Genomic DNA, 13235 nt, shown 5'->3' with positions numbered 1-13235 from the left:
CTGTACTCAGCTCGCCAGTCCAAATTCTAATCTCTCTGGAAATATCCTTGCAGACAAACCCAGGACAAACATTTAACTGGATAGCTGGGCATCCCATATCTGTGTCCAGTCAAGTTGGTGTATGAAATTAACCATCACAGTGAGTCATGAGAAGTTAGCTTGTAGTCATAATGCATTATTTCTTTCCCCTTTGAATATATTTGATTCTTTCATATAAATCCTATTTATGCTCATGTAAGATAGTATGAATGCAGGGCGCCTGGGTGGCCCAGTCACTGAAGCAACCAACTCTTGATTTCAGTTCAGGTCATGATCTCCAGGTTTGTGAGTTCAGGCCCCATATCAGGCTCTGAGCTGACAGTGCAGAGCCTGCTTGGGATTCTCATTCTCCCTCTCTCTTTGCCCCTTTTGTGTATGTGCTCTCTCTCTCCATCAAAAATAAATGCACGTCAAGTGAAAGATCCATAAACACATAAAAATATAAAGAGTAATTCATTCACCTAGAGAAGAATATTTAAGTCCATAGACATGCCAATCTGTAAATCAGTATTCATTCATTTAAAATATTTATTGGTATTTTAATTTGTGTCAAGCTATGTATCAAATGTTTCAAGAACAATGGTAATCAGTAACAGAAACTATCCAGTCATCACTAGATTATATTCTACTGGAGGGAGATAAAAAATAGTCACACAATCACCTAAAAATATATCTAAAATTACAGTTGTGAGTGTTATGAAAAAAGAAACAAAAGCAATGAGAAGAGTACAAAAGTGGAGTTTTCCTGGTGAGCAAGCATAAATGTGCTGTGATCTGAAAGCTAAATAGAAAACAGCTATTCTAAAAGGATAGAGAAAAAAAATGTCAGGCAGAAGAAACAGCATGTGCAAAGGTCCTGGGGTAGGAGGGACTGTGATCAATTATAGGAAGAGAAAAGGCCACTGTTTGTGGAACGCAAGGATCCAACACAGTGGTTGACAATGACTGTTGTGCCAAAGAACTTCCTGGCGGGCTTGTTAAACACATGCGGTTCATCCTCTCCCACCCCTTGCAAAGGTTCTCTGACACAGTAGGCTGGGTAGGAGCTGAGAATTTGCATTTCTAACCAGTACCAGGTGATGCTGATATTGCTGGCCTGAAAATCATAACTTGGAAACAACTGACCTTGAGGAAACATGGTCTGGCACGAGGCTTAGTAGGAACCAGACCACTTAATACTTTGGAGGACATGTTAGGAAATTTGTTATTTATTCTGAAAACAATGGATGGCACTGATGTGGGAGATGTGAACTGGACAGGGGGGCACCTCATGGGACACAAGTTTTGATAACATCTTTCCGTTCTGGCACAGCACACGTGTGAAAGCACTGGAAATCAGGTAGGGATCTATTGTGATGCACGAGGTGAGGGCTGATGGTAGTTGGACTGTGGCAATGGTGGTGAAGACGGAAAAGACATATTAGAGAGGCTTTTCTATTCATTTTTCAATCATGGGATTTTGTCACGGATTAGATTCAGGTGGTCAAGAAAGAGAGAGACCAATGAGGATTCCTAAATTCTTGGTTCTCTTAACTGAGTGGCTTGAGGTGCCGTGCACTGACATAGATGAAATTAGAGGATTAAAGATCACTTAATTTATTTTCGGTCAAACAAACTTGAAACTTCTTTGGGATGTCCAAACAAAGATACAAAAAACTGTGGTCTACCTGTCCACAGTTCTGGATATGCTGAGACTGAACATGTGTATTTAAGATTCATCTGCGTCTTGGTTATCAGGAAACTGGGTTGGTCTAAGGAGAAAATGTAAAGGAAGAAGAGACAAAGGACTCAGGACTGAGTCTAGAGGAATTCCCACATTGAGCAGCCAGGTAAAGGTAATAAGCCAACAAAGGAGACAGAAAATATTATCATAGTTGTGGGAAGAGAACCAGGAGAGTGTGTGGTGCTTTAGAATTCAAGGGAAGAAAAATGTCTAGTCCGATGAAAACTTTTCAAGAAGTTTATCACCCGATAGAGAAACAGGGAGAAGGTAGTAGGCAGTTAGCAAGTTAAAAACAAGGGTGGACTGACTGACTGGGTCATCATTTATTTATTGGGAGAAAGCGTGCTGGAAGTTGATGGTAATATCCTGTTCAGAGGACAGTGTGAAGGAGAGCGGATCTGTGAGATAGTATATCCTTTCTGGCTGTGTGTCTCTGTCTGTCTCTCTCTCTTTGTCACACACACGCACACACACATTTATTTTGTTGATGTAAAAGGATAGCTTCTTTGAACGTGCATTTTTTTACTGATTCAGTTGAATCTTTTTAATATCCTAATTAAATTGCCCATTTACATTACCTTGTGTGTAAATTGCCTGCTGATGTCTCAAATGTATTTTCTTCTACTGGAGTACTCATTTTTTCTTATTGTCTTGTGAGAACACATTATATATTAAAACTCCGTGATTTTATTCATATTACAATTTTTTAACATTTTGTCTTTTATTGTTTGCATCCTAAAATGTCATTTAAACAAAACCATCTTGTTCTCTTTAGTCTCTGACTTTGGTGCCAACCCAAGAAACACTTTTTCCACATTAAGATTATATAAATATTCACATACATCTTATTTTAAAACTTTATTTTTTAATGCTTTATTTTTATCTTTCCAATTTTGAGCCTCGCTTGTATTTATTTTTCCAAAGTGTATGATAGAAATCTTACCTGTACCTTTTCTCCTGAATGCTTAACCAGCTCTCCAAAAACTATGTATTTTCAAACTTCTATTTGAAATGTCTAAAAGGGAACGTCAAATGCTGAATTGAGTTTGTCACTTTGGATTTTTCTGTGTCCAAGTGAATGTCCCTGTGCTTTGGAAGATCCCACTCAAGAAAAGTTGACTGAATTCACCACCTGCACATTCCTTCACGTTTTTTTTTTCATAGCCCAAATGAAGTGCTAAAATTACTTCATTTTTTAAGAAGCCACCTAGAAAGTTGACCTAGATTGCAGTCACCCATCTGTTTAAGGAATGGTGTTACACGGGACATTCTGTTTCTGTTCCGGTTATCCATTAGCAATTCAGAATGTATGCAAAGAAAGTATACAGAACTCATTATATTTTGGGTCTTGGTGCTTTTAGAGATTATTTTTCTTCCTTAGAATTCCTTTTTAATCACCAAGTAATAATAAAAGAGGACACTTTTAAGATTATTTCCTGTGTCACAGAACAAATAAAGATATTTCAATTTCAAAGGGACAATGCAAAACAAAAAAATGTTTTCAGTGTTCCCACTCAGAAAGATGTATTCACAATCTCCTTTATTTCCCATTTAAGAAGTTGTATTTACTTGTTCATTTATTCATTTTATTGAGGTATAATTGACACGTCATTTATATATATTAAAAAAGGAATACCATAGTGTAAGGACACAGGTCTGAACCAAACTGACTCCATGACAGGCTTCAAGTTTCCCTCTGACCTTGGAGGCCTAAGTGTCAGTTTCTCAGAATCATTAGACAGTAAAAGGGCACAGGTTGCTCAACCAGGGACCACCCTAGTAACACCCAATCAGAAGCAGCCAGCTAAAATGCTTAATATTCCTAAGGGCAGGCCTAGAGATAGAAGCTATAGATAATCACTTATTGCTTAAGGCTAGTTACACCCTACGTGAGGGTCCTGGGTCCACTCTGTGATTGGTTAATACTCTAAATGTTGTGATTGGGTCCCGCCAAAAGTAACGAATGCTCTGGACAATGTGTATGGTTATGATTGGATCACTGTACCTGTGTCTCAATTTCCTGTAACTCCCCCTTCCCAAAACCCATAAAAGCCCTACCCTACCTTTCTTTGTTCGGGGCTCTCAGCACCGATCCACTGTGCTGGTGGTCTGCGAGCCCAAGTTTAGGCCCGGCGAGCCTAAGCCCGTAATAAAGCCCTTTGCTTTTGCATGTGTGAGTCGGTCTCCCCGGTGGTCTCTGGTTTTTGGGGACGATATTGAAATCTGGGCATAATAGTAGTAAATCTGGTTAACATCCATTGCCATATATAGTTGTAAGGTTCTTTTTACTTATAATGATAACTTTTTAGATCTACTCTCTTAAAAACTTTCAAATATACAATACAGTGTGAACTCTAGTCACATGCTATATATTAACCCTGAGGACTTATTTTTTTAAGGTTTGTTTGTTGAGAGAGTGTGTGCACAGATGTGTGCAGGCCTGCAGAGGAGGGGCAGATAGAGCGGGAGAGGAAGAGTCCCAAGCAGGCTCTGTGTCCTATGCATCGGCGCAGAGTCCAGCGCAGGAGCTCAGTCCCACAAACCCTGTAATCATGACCTGAGCTGAAATCAGGTCTGTGTTTAACTGACTGAGCCACCCAGGAACCCCCTGATGACTTATTTATTTTATAACTGATAGTTTGACGTTTTGACCTCCTTCACTTATTTTGCCATTCTCCAACTGCTACCTCTGGTTACCCACCAATCTGTAAATGAATTTGTGTTTTGTTGTTTTAAGATTCAACGTATGAATGAGATCATAAGGCATTTGTCATTGTCTAACTTCATGTAGCATAATGCCCTCCAGTTTCCTCCAAATTGTCCCAAAGGATAAGATTGTATTCTTTTAATGACTGAATAATATACCATTGTATGTGTGTGTTTGTGTCTATATCTGAGTCTAATTTCACAGTTTCTTTATCCACTCATCCACCCATGGAAAACTATGTTATTTTATATCTTGGCTATTATAAATAATGCTGCAGTGAACACGAGGGTGCAGGTATCTTTTTGAGGTAGTGTTTTCATTTTCTTCAGATAAGATAAATAATCATACGTAGAATTGCTGGATTATATGGTGCTTCTGTTTTTAACTTTTTGAGGAGCCACTGTACTATTTTCTGTAGTAGCCACCCCACAGCAGTGAACAAGGGTCTCCGTTTCTTCACATCTTCACCAACATTTGTTATCTCTTGTCTATTTTAGCCTAATAGCCATTCTAACAGGGGTGAAGTGATGATGATTTCCCTAAAGGCTAGTGATATTGGACATCTTTCCATGTATGTGTTGGCCATCTGTCTATCTTCTTTGGAAAGATGTCTACTCAGATCAAAGGGTATGATGTTTAAAACCAAACATAATAATGAGTAGATTATCATAAAAGATTCAAGAACAATGAATGTAAACGTCCAGTCCTTTTGCACTTCCCCTGTTTGGTCATGTATGTAACTGGAAAGTTCTTCATTACTAACATGTAGAAATAAACACATGTGTCTTTTCCCTTCTTTTTAAGATAACAGGATCAATGTGAATACACTTTTCATTCAATAATGTGTCTTGAGTAGGGGCTCCTGGCTGGTCAGTTGGTTAGGTGTCTGACTCTCGGTTTCAGCTCAGGTCATGATCTCACAGTTCATGAGTTCCAGCCCAGCATCCGGCTTTGTGCTGACAGTGAGGAGCCTGCTTGGGATTCTCTGCTCCCTGCTCCCTCTGCTCCTCCCCTGCTTACACGCATGCACACATGCTCTCTCTTTCTCAAAAATAAGTAAGTACTTTTAAAACTGTGTCTTGAGGATATAGTATGTAAATCAGTATATCTCATTCTTTTTAATAGCCACGTCATACTCTACAGTGTCATAATTTAAATTGGCAGGGCAATATTGATGGGTCTTAGGTATTTTTTTTTCTTTCTCTGTTACAGTGTTGCAGCCAACATGCAGAGATGTTCCAATCAATCCCTGACTGGTCCCCCACACGTCTGCTCTTGCCCCCCAGGCTTCCTAAGTTCAGTAGTTTGGCTCACCCTGTTACAAGCCTTACCAAACCAGGACTCCCTACATCACTCAGAGTGAAGCCAAATCCAGACAGTGACAGACAACCCTTGCATTGTCTGCACTTTCATTGCCTCTCTGACTATTGCCTTTGCTTCTCCTCACTCAGCTGTACACTTGATGTCCACTGAACACTGTGGGCATGTTCCTGTCTTCACAACTTTATCCATATCACGTTCTAAATCTGGAATGCTTAGGCTCTCCATAGCTACATGGCTCCTTTCTCTTTTGAATGTTTGTTTATTTTTGAGAGAGAAAGCGTGAGCAAGGGAGCGAGGGCAGAGAGAAGAAGACACAGAAGCTAAAGCAGACTCCAGGCTCTGAACTGTCAGCACAGAGCCCGATGAGGGGCTCAAACTCACAGACCATGAGATCATGACCTGAGCTGAAGGCTGAAGTCGGATGCTTAACTGACTGAGCCACCCAGGCGCCCTGCTTGTTCTTTTATTTATTTGTTTTTTTTTGAGAGACAGAGAGAGACAGCATGAGCAGGGGAGGGTCAGGAGAGAGGGAGGTATAGAATCCGAAGCAGGCTCCAGGCTCTGAGCTCACTGTCAGCACGGAGCCCGACACAGGGCTGGAACCCACAAACCGTGAGATCATGACCTGAGCTGAAGCCGGACACTCAACGGACTGAGCCCCCCAGGTGCCTGTTCTTTTTTTTTTTTTTTTTTAACATGAGTTTGTCTCAAATGGCGTCACAGTGAGGCTGCCCTGGGCCAGTTAGAATACAAGTCCCAGCCATCTCCAACCTCCATCCCTGCATCCTCACTCTCCTAGCACTCACTCCACTATATATTATATGGAATATCTGTGTCTAACTAGTCTTATTTATTGCCTTTTTCCCCTGGGCAGGGCAGAGATTAACGTTTGTTGTCTCTTCTGCTGCATTTGCTTCTATGTATGTTTCAGAAGCACACCCAACACATAATTTTATCCAGTAAATCTTTTTCGTGCATGAATTTTGTTTATATGTGTGCATTTGTCTGTAAAATAGATCCCTAGAATGTAATTATTAATAGGAAAGGTATGGACATTTTTGATTTCTGATGTTCCCCTAGTACTATGCCAGTTACCTTGACACCAATATTTATGCGAGGGTCCATTTTCATGTCCTTGCCAACAATGGATATTATCAGCCACTTAAATGATTCTTTAATAATCATAAAGTATATTTATTATTATATGTTTTTACATAGGAGCAAAAATTTTTCTCATATATATTTTAACTTATTTCTCTTATTCGTTGCTTATTTCTTTGTTCTTTTCTTTAGCAATAGTCGTATTTCATGTGATTAATTAAAACTGTTTACATAACTTTGGGTATAATTTCTTCAGTTGATGTCTCCTTTTAAACTACTTTCTCCTGCAATAACATATGATTTTAACTTTAGTATGGCTTCTTATCTTTGAAAGACATTTCTCATTTTTATTTATTTAGAATTTTGTTTTCCTCTTCATGGATTCTTTTTTTCTTCTTTAATTTTTTTAAATTTATTTTTTGAGAGACAGAGAGAGACAGTGCCAGCAGGGGAGGGGCAGAGAGAGAGGGAGACACAGAATCTGAAGCAGGCTCCAGGCTCTGAGCTGTCAGCACAGAGCCCAACGTGGGGACCGAACTCACAAACCGTGAGATCATGACCTGGGCCGGAGTCTGAGCCCCCCAGGTGCCCCTGCATTTACCTCTGACATGAACCTGGCCTTCGTTGTTTGGGAAGAGTGGTGCGTGACTGGCGGCAAGTAACATCTCTGCTAAATTTTTAAATGATTGAAAGATAATCTCAAAAGGTTATTATGGTCTCCCTCAGTATGCTTCAGGGACGTTAATTCCCAGTGTGTTCACAAAGAAATAAGTCCATTTCTGCTTAGCACGTTTGAGTATTGTGAGGCACTAATATTATATGTACTGTGGTAGCACAAAGACACTGAATTTTATATAAATTTGAAAGAATTTTATCAAAATATGTTCTCTCTTACTAGATCTCATGCTTTTGACAGCTGAACAGACCTCCACAGAGCCAGACTGGCCATTAGTACTTTGATTTCACAATGCCTTTCTTTATTTAATAGACCTGAAATATTGATTAACATTTACAGATTCAATTCCAAGCACTTGCCAGAGGTTAGGGGAGCCCGGAGTGAGCTGCTCACGGCAGTCAAATTCTAAGGTGTAATGAAATTCCCCACCGTGCCTGTCAACTTATCCTGCGCACAGGTCATTTCCCACATGGTCTCTGGTTGTTGAAAGAAGCCATTTTCACTTCAAATATTTCATAGACAATGGGGGAAAATGATATGGCACTAATATTGTGTTCTTTGCCCTGCTGTGGAGAATTCAATGGCCTCCGTTATATACTAATGCTCTTTTGAAACGAGGGCCTTCTCTGCCCCAAGGGTTCATGGGGATCCCAAGGACAGACCTGGCTTGTGAGGTGGACCGGGCATTTCACCAGTGTGTGTTTTCCTCTTCACTCCCAGTTTCAGTCACTGGAGGTTCACAGTTGACTAAGTACGCAAGTCGTGAGCATTTACTTCAGTTTGTTGATCCTACATACTTACTGACCCAGTCATGTGGGGGACTGAGCTCTAGTTCTTTCTTTCTAATCAATTGCTTTTCATTTCCTTTTCTCACTTTGAACGATGCCAGCTAAAAGAGCTTGGGAACAAATGCAGGACTTTATTCGGCCATTCTTAAAACCACTGACTTGGTAACTGCTTGCTGATTTCTTCATCCTCAAAGAGTTCTACAATTTAGGGTTTTACTTTTCAGACCGTTTCTTATTCTTCCTTCCCTAAATAATGTTAAAATATACATATGATTCAATTGTATGCTCAGGTAGAAATCCTGGAACTCGCATAGAAAATAAATAATGTAAGACATGGATCACTATTTGGGAGATCTATAAATTAAACAAGCAGGATTTCTTCTATATAAGGCATAGCTAATTAATGTCATACTATTTACGACTGTATAAGATTATTTATTGAGAAGGGAAGAGGCATTTAAAAATAACCTGTTGAAATAAATGGAATTTATTTTATTAGAAATAGTCTAGGAGGACCTTTTGTGTAGAGAATGTAAGTGACTCAGTTATTTTTATTTTATTTTGTTTTATTTTATATTTTACTTTTTATTAATTTGTTTTCAAGTCAGTTAACCTACAGTGTAGCCTTGGCTTCAGAAGTAGAACCCAGTGGTTCATCTCTTACATATGACACCAGTGCTCATCCCCACAAGTGCCCTCCTTAATGCCTGTCACCCATTTAGCCCCTCCCCCACCCAGCCACCCTCAATCTGTTCTCTGGATTTAAGAGTCACTTATAACTCAGTTATTTTAAAGTGTGCCTATTTATGTTGCGTGTCACATCGGTTTTCTTAAAGAAACCATTTGCAAAGATTTGAAGCAACTCTAAAATTGGTCTGTGCATCGTTTCTTTTGTTTGCAACTCCTTACTTACTGCCAGACACTCTGTCAGTGAATCTAAGTATTTGTGTTTATCACATTTTTTTTTTTAGCTCTCCTAGCCCTGGAGGCTAGACTGGATTCTTAAAGATCAAGATCACTTGTGGGGTCTCTGCTGCCATTGCTGAACCAAGGTGTTTGTGTCCATCAGCCAAAGGTGGGCAAGCCTCTCTAGGTCAGAGGTCAAAGATTCAATTAGTAGAATCCAGGAAAGTCAGAACATCTAAGGAAGAGCTCAGACACAGCCCCACAGAGCCCCACTCAACAAAACAACCAGAAGTATTTGCCCGAGAGGCAGGACTTATATGTCACTAGTGCTTGTAGGTCTTATTCAGAAACCTACAGAGCACTGCTCCTAGATGGGATTGGAGCAAGACTGTAGGAAACATGAATTCCTGCAGGTGGAATTTCCTGAGAAGGAAGACACAATTCCAATGGAGATCAGAGGTAAGAGCAGACATTGGGAAGCCATGAAGCAAGTAGATATTAGATACCAACCTCTTGAAATGTATGTTCCATTGCAAAAGAAAAGAATCCTGTAGCCCTGATGCCTACCACCTGTCTCAGCCAGTCTGTCTTATCCTGCTCCCTCCCCTCCAGAATGTTCCGCATGAAGGATCCCCAGCTTTTGACTGGGCTGCACTTCATACAGGTGTTTGCCAACTTGCTCACGCTAATAGAAAATCCATGCTCCAGATCAATATTGATTAAGCAACAAAGGTTGGAAATATTTAATTTTCTTTACAGGGAAGCCAAAAGCATCCCTTGATATCAAGTCTCTATCAGTGCCAATCTCTGAAAGGCTTAGACTTCTCATGCCAATATACTTCTACCATCAAACAATTTTTTAATACCAGAAAACAAGAAAATAAGCAAAACTATCAAGCATTCTCAAGTTATTTTTCTCTTCTAGTATTTCACCTATGTGGCATTCTGAACTTGCCTATAATACAGTCAATGCAATTTTAAGTATGTTGACATTATCAGAACTCCCGTCAGCCCTGGTTTCAGTTATGCTATGGGCACAAATTCTGTTTTGCTGTAGGCACAGTTTTTAAGTAGGCCACAATTGGGATGATTAGGCATAGGTATATAAATCAAATGTAATGAATGCAAATTGGTAGTGGCAAATCTATTTAGCTAAGAATAGAATAAGGTGGAAAGGGTAGGGCGTTTTTGTTATTTTAATAGTTTTTTTTCTTTAAGCCTCATTGTGTTATTAACTACTTTCAAAAATAAGTGAGCTCCCTTACCTCATGGGGTGGCCGTGGCAGCAGTAATGACTGTGCCAGGGGGGAAAGTAGATTTCAAGATGTGTAATCTTCTCTACACACTTAGTCACTACTTATTCCTGTGGCCCAGGGCAATTATCTTTCCCCCTCCATATCTAAGTCTCTTCATGCCCATAATCATCAAAAGACAGAAATAGACAAAGGTCATGTTCTGGGAACCAGAGAAGAACAGGGAAATAAAAATACCACTAGAGATGCTATTAGGGGGGAAAAAAGTTTGTCTTTAAACATTATCAGCACTGCAGCACAGAAAAGTTTACTATTGTGAAATCATTACTCCACCACTGGGTTAGACATAAATAAGTGGATAAGGAGCTTTCCATGTTTAAGGGAGCTGGTCACGTGTGGTTGTATTATTGTGACCCAAGAGGCAATTTTCATACACCTTGAAATAATCAACTCTTTTAAAGAAACTTAGCAAGTTTCTCCTCTCAATCAGATTTTTCCTCATTAATGTAAGCCAAGCTTTCATTATAGAAGGAGGGAGATCTGGTCAGTAAGTGTGGGCCACTTTGAGTTATGAACAAAAACATATTTCTGTAGGACTCCTCAGAGCTTTTAATATTACCTCTCTCCAAAAGGGAATAGAACATAAAAGTATTTCCAAAATGTATTGGGAGATTTTTTCCAACAAAATTTAAAGTTTAAAATGATTCATTCCAAACTGCTCTTCAGTTTTATCTATATATTCTAGGAAACCAAGAGTCAAAAGGTACCAGGGTGAAGATTGGAAGTTGTTTTTATTTTATTTTATTTTTATTTTTTATCTTTATCTTCTTGGGGGGGGTAGATTCTCAAGGTTTTTGTTTGTTATTTAGTGAAAAGTTTTTCTTAATTATGTTTCATGAAAATAAATCCTAGTGAGTTTGCATTGTTTAAGGAGTTTTAAGGATTATACTCACCCTTGACCATTACAGAGACCTGAAGGGGTTATTTATAGAAATATGATGTGTATGACTTATCAATGATAATTCTCAATCAAAATCCAAAAACAAAAGCACACATGTATTTTTGTCTTGTTTTGTTTTCAGTGAACTCAGAAAGTGGTCACAGGAGGAAACCGAATCAGTAGAACGCCGGTGGTGCTATGCGGTTCTTACTTCTGTGACCAGCACACATACTTCTATGTACTAGACTTTGTCTAGACTTAATTCTATGCCGGGAAACACTTCCATTTGACTTCCTCTTTGATGCAAGGATACACAGTTTTAAGAAATGCCCACTGTATTAATTCTCTTTACTTTTTTGTGCAGAATAAAAAGCAAGAATATTAGAATAACAATATCAGAGAATAGTCTACTCAAATTCCATAAATAATCTGTTTCACTGAATACCAGAGGAAAAATGGTTGCTCTCTCTCAGTAAGAATCTCTCTTAACAAACAAAAGTGTTTGAGTGAGCATGAGGACCCCTTTGCATGTTTCAGAAGACTGTTGTGCTCAAGGTATAACAAAATGTTGCTTCTTAGTCAGAAGACAGCTGTGCCTGGCTAAACTTGGCTGGGCTGAGCAGTTCTTAGGGATCTTGCTGAGGGAATGCTTCTCTACTTCCTTTTAGATGCATATTTATTTGGATGTTTTCTGCTTATTCATAGTGACGTTGTTTTAGCAGAGAATTAGTACCACGCATAACAGGATCCATAGATATAAACTATATGTAGGTCCTTGAAACAAGTCATTTGAGAAACAAGGAATGCAAAGGAAGCGATGGCTTAAGTGGCCCCAAACCATGTTGGCATCATGTGAGCGAGAGGCAGCAGCTGGGTTCTACAGATCTTCTTCCTAAAGCTGGGCAGGGGTCCAGGCTGACTTTCAGAGGTCAAGTAGACATCTGTGCTCAAAGCCCATCATGGCCCTGAAACAATATCTTCTTTGTTAACTTAAGAATTACCAGTTGTGCCTGTTTATCCTGTGGTTTCTAATCCAAGGATCACAATAAAATATTTCAATGTCTAAAAGTTACTTAAATTGGACAGGTGGCCAAAACATGAAGCTCAGGGGAGATAAACATAAAAGTGACCAAATCCAGAAATAATTTGCACAAAGCTATCAAGGCTCCTAACTCATCCTTTTGCAAGCTGAAGGAAATGCTTTTAGAAACATCCAGATCATTTTCACTAGACAGGAGCTGTTTCTAGTTTTGTTTAAAGTCAAGATCACTTTTCAGAATGATGAATGAAAGGTCGTGCCAGCTGTTTATTTTTTTTAATACAATAAGCACATCGAGGGTTCCTAATTCTTGATTTAACATGTAAGTAATAATCTAGGATAATATTACACACCTGCTGTGTTGTTTTTATCAGTGATGCTGTGCACAGTTAAGCCTTCCGTTGAGATAAAACAGTTTCTGGAGGGGAAGGGATAAGAAGACAGGGACTACTGGATGAGTGAATAGAAGAAAGCCTCAAAAGAAAGAGGAAGTAATGGGCATCTGGGTGGCTCAGTCCATTGAGCATCCTACTCTTGATTTCAGCTCAGTTCATGATCCCAAGGTTATGGGCTCAAGCCCTGCCTCGGGCTCCACACTGGGTATGGAGCCTGCTTACAATTTTCTCTTTCTCTCTCTGTGGCCCCTGCTCGTGCTTGCTCTCTCTCTCTCAATAAAGGGAGGGGGGACAAGAGAGAAAAAAGGACGGAAGGAGGGAAAGGAGAAGTCAGGGGCAAGACCG

The 13235-nt window shown here is 39.5% G+C and overlaps 1 long non-coding RNA gene across 1 annotated transcript; it reads left to right on the top strand.

Moving 5' to 3' along the window:
- The first annotated feature begins 9451 nt into the window (after positions 1-9451).
- On the top strand, positions 9452-11851 carry LOC115304920. Its single transcript, XR_003914672.1, has 2 exons — positions 9452-9722; positions 11599-11851. It is a non-coding gene; the product is annotated as an uncharacterized LOC115304920 (long non-coding RNA).
- Positions 11852-13235: the final 1384 nt, after the last annotated feature.

The sequence above is a fragment of the Suricata suricatta genome, chromosome 10 (genome assembly GCF_006229205.1).
Source record: "Suricata suricatta isolate VVHF042 chromosome 10, meerkat_22Aug2017_6uvM2_HiC, whole genome shotgun sequence".
NCBI classification, from domain to species: Eukaryota; Metazoa; Chordata; class Mammalia; order Carnivora; family Herpestidae; genus Suricata; species Suricata suricatta.
The sequence above is the reverse complement of the archived record's forward strand: the minus strand, read 5'-3'. Positions and strand labels throughout refer to the sequence as shown.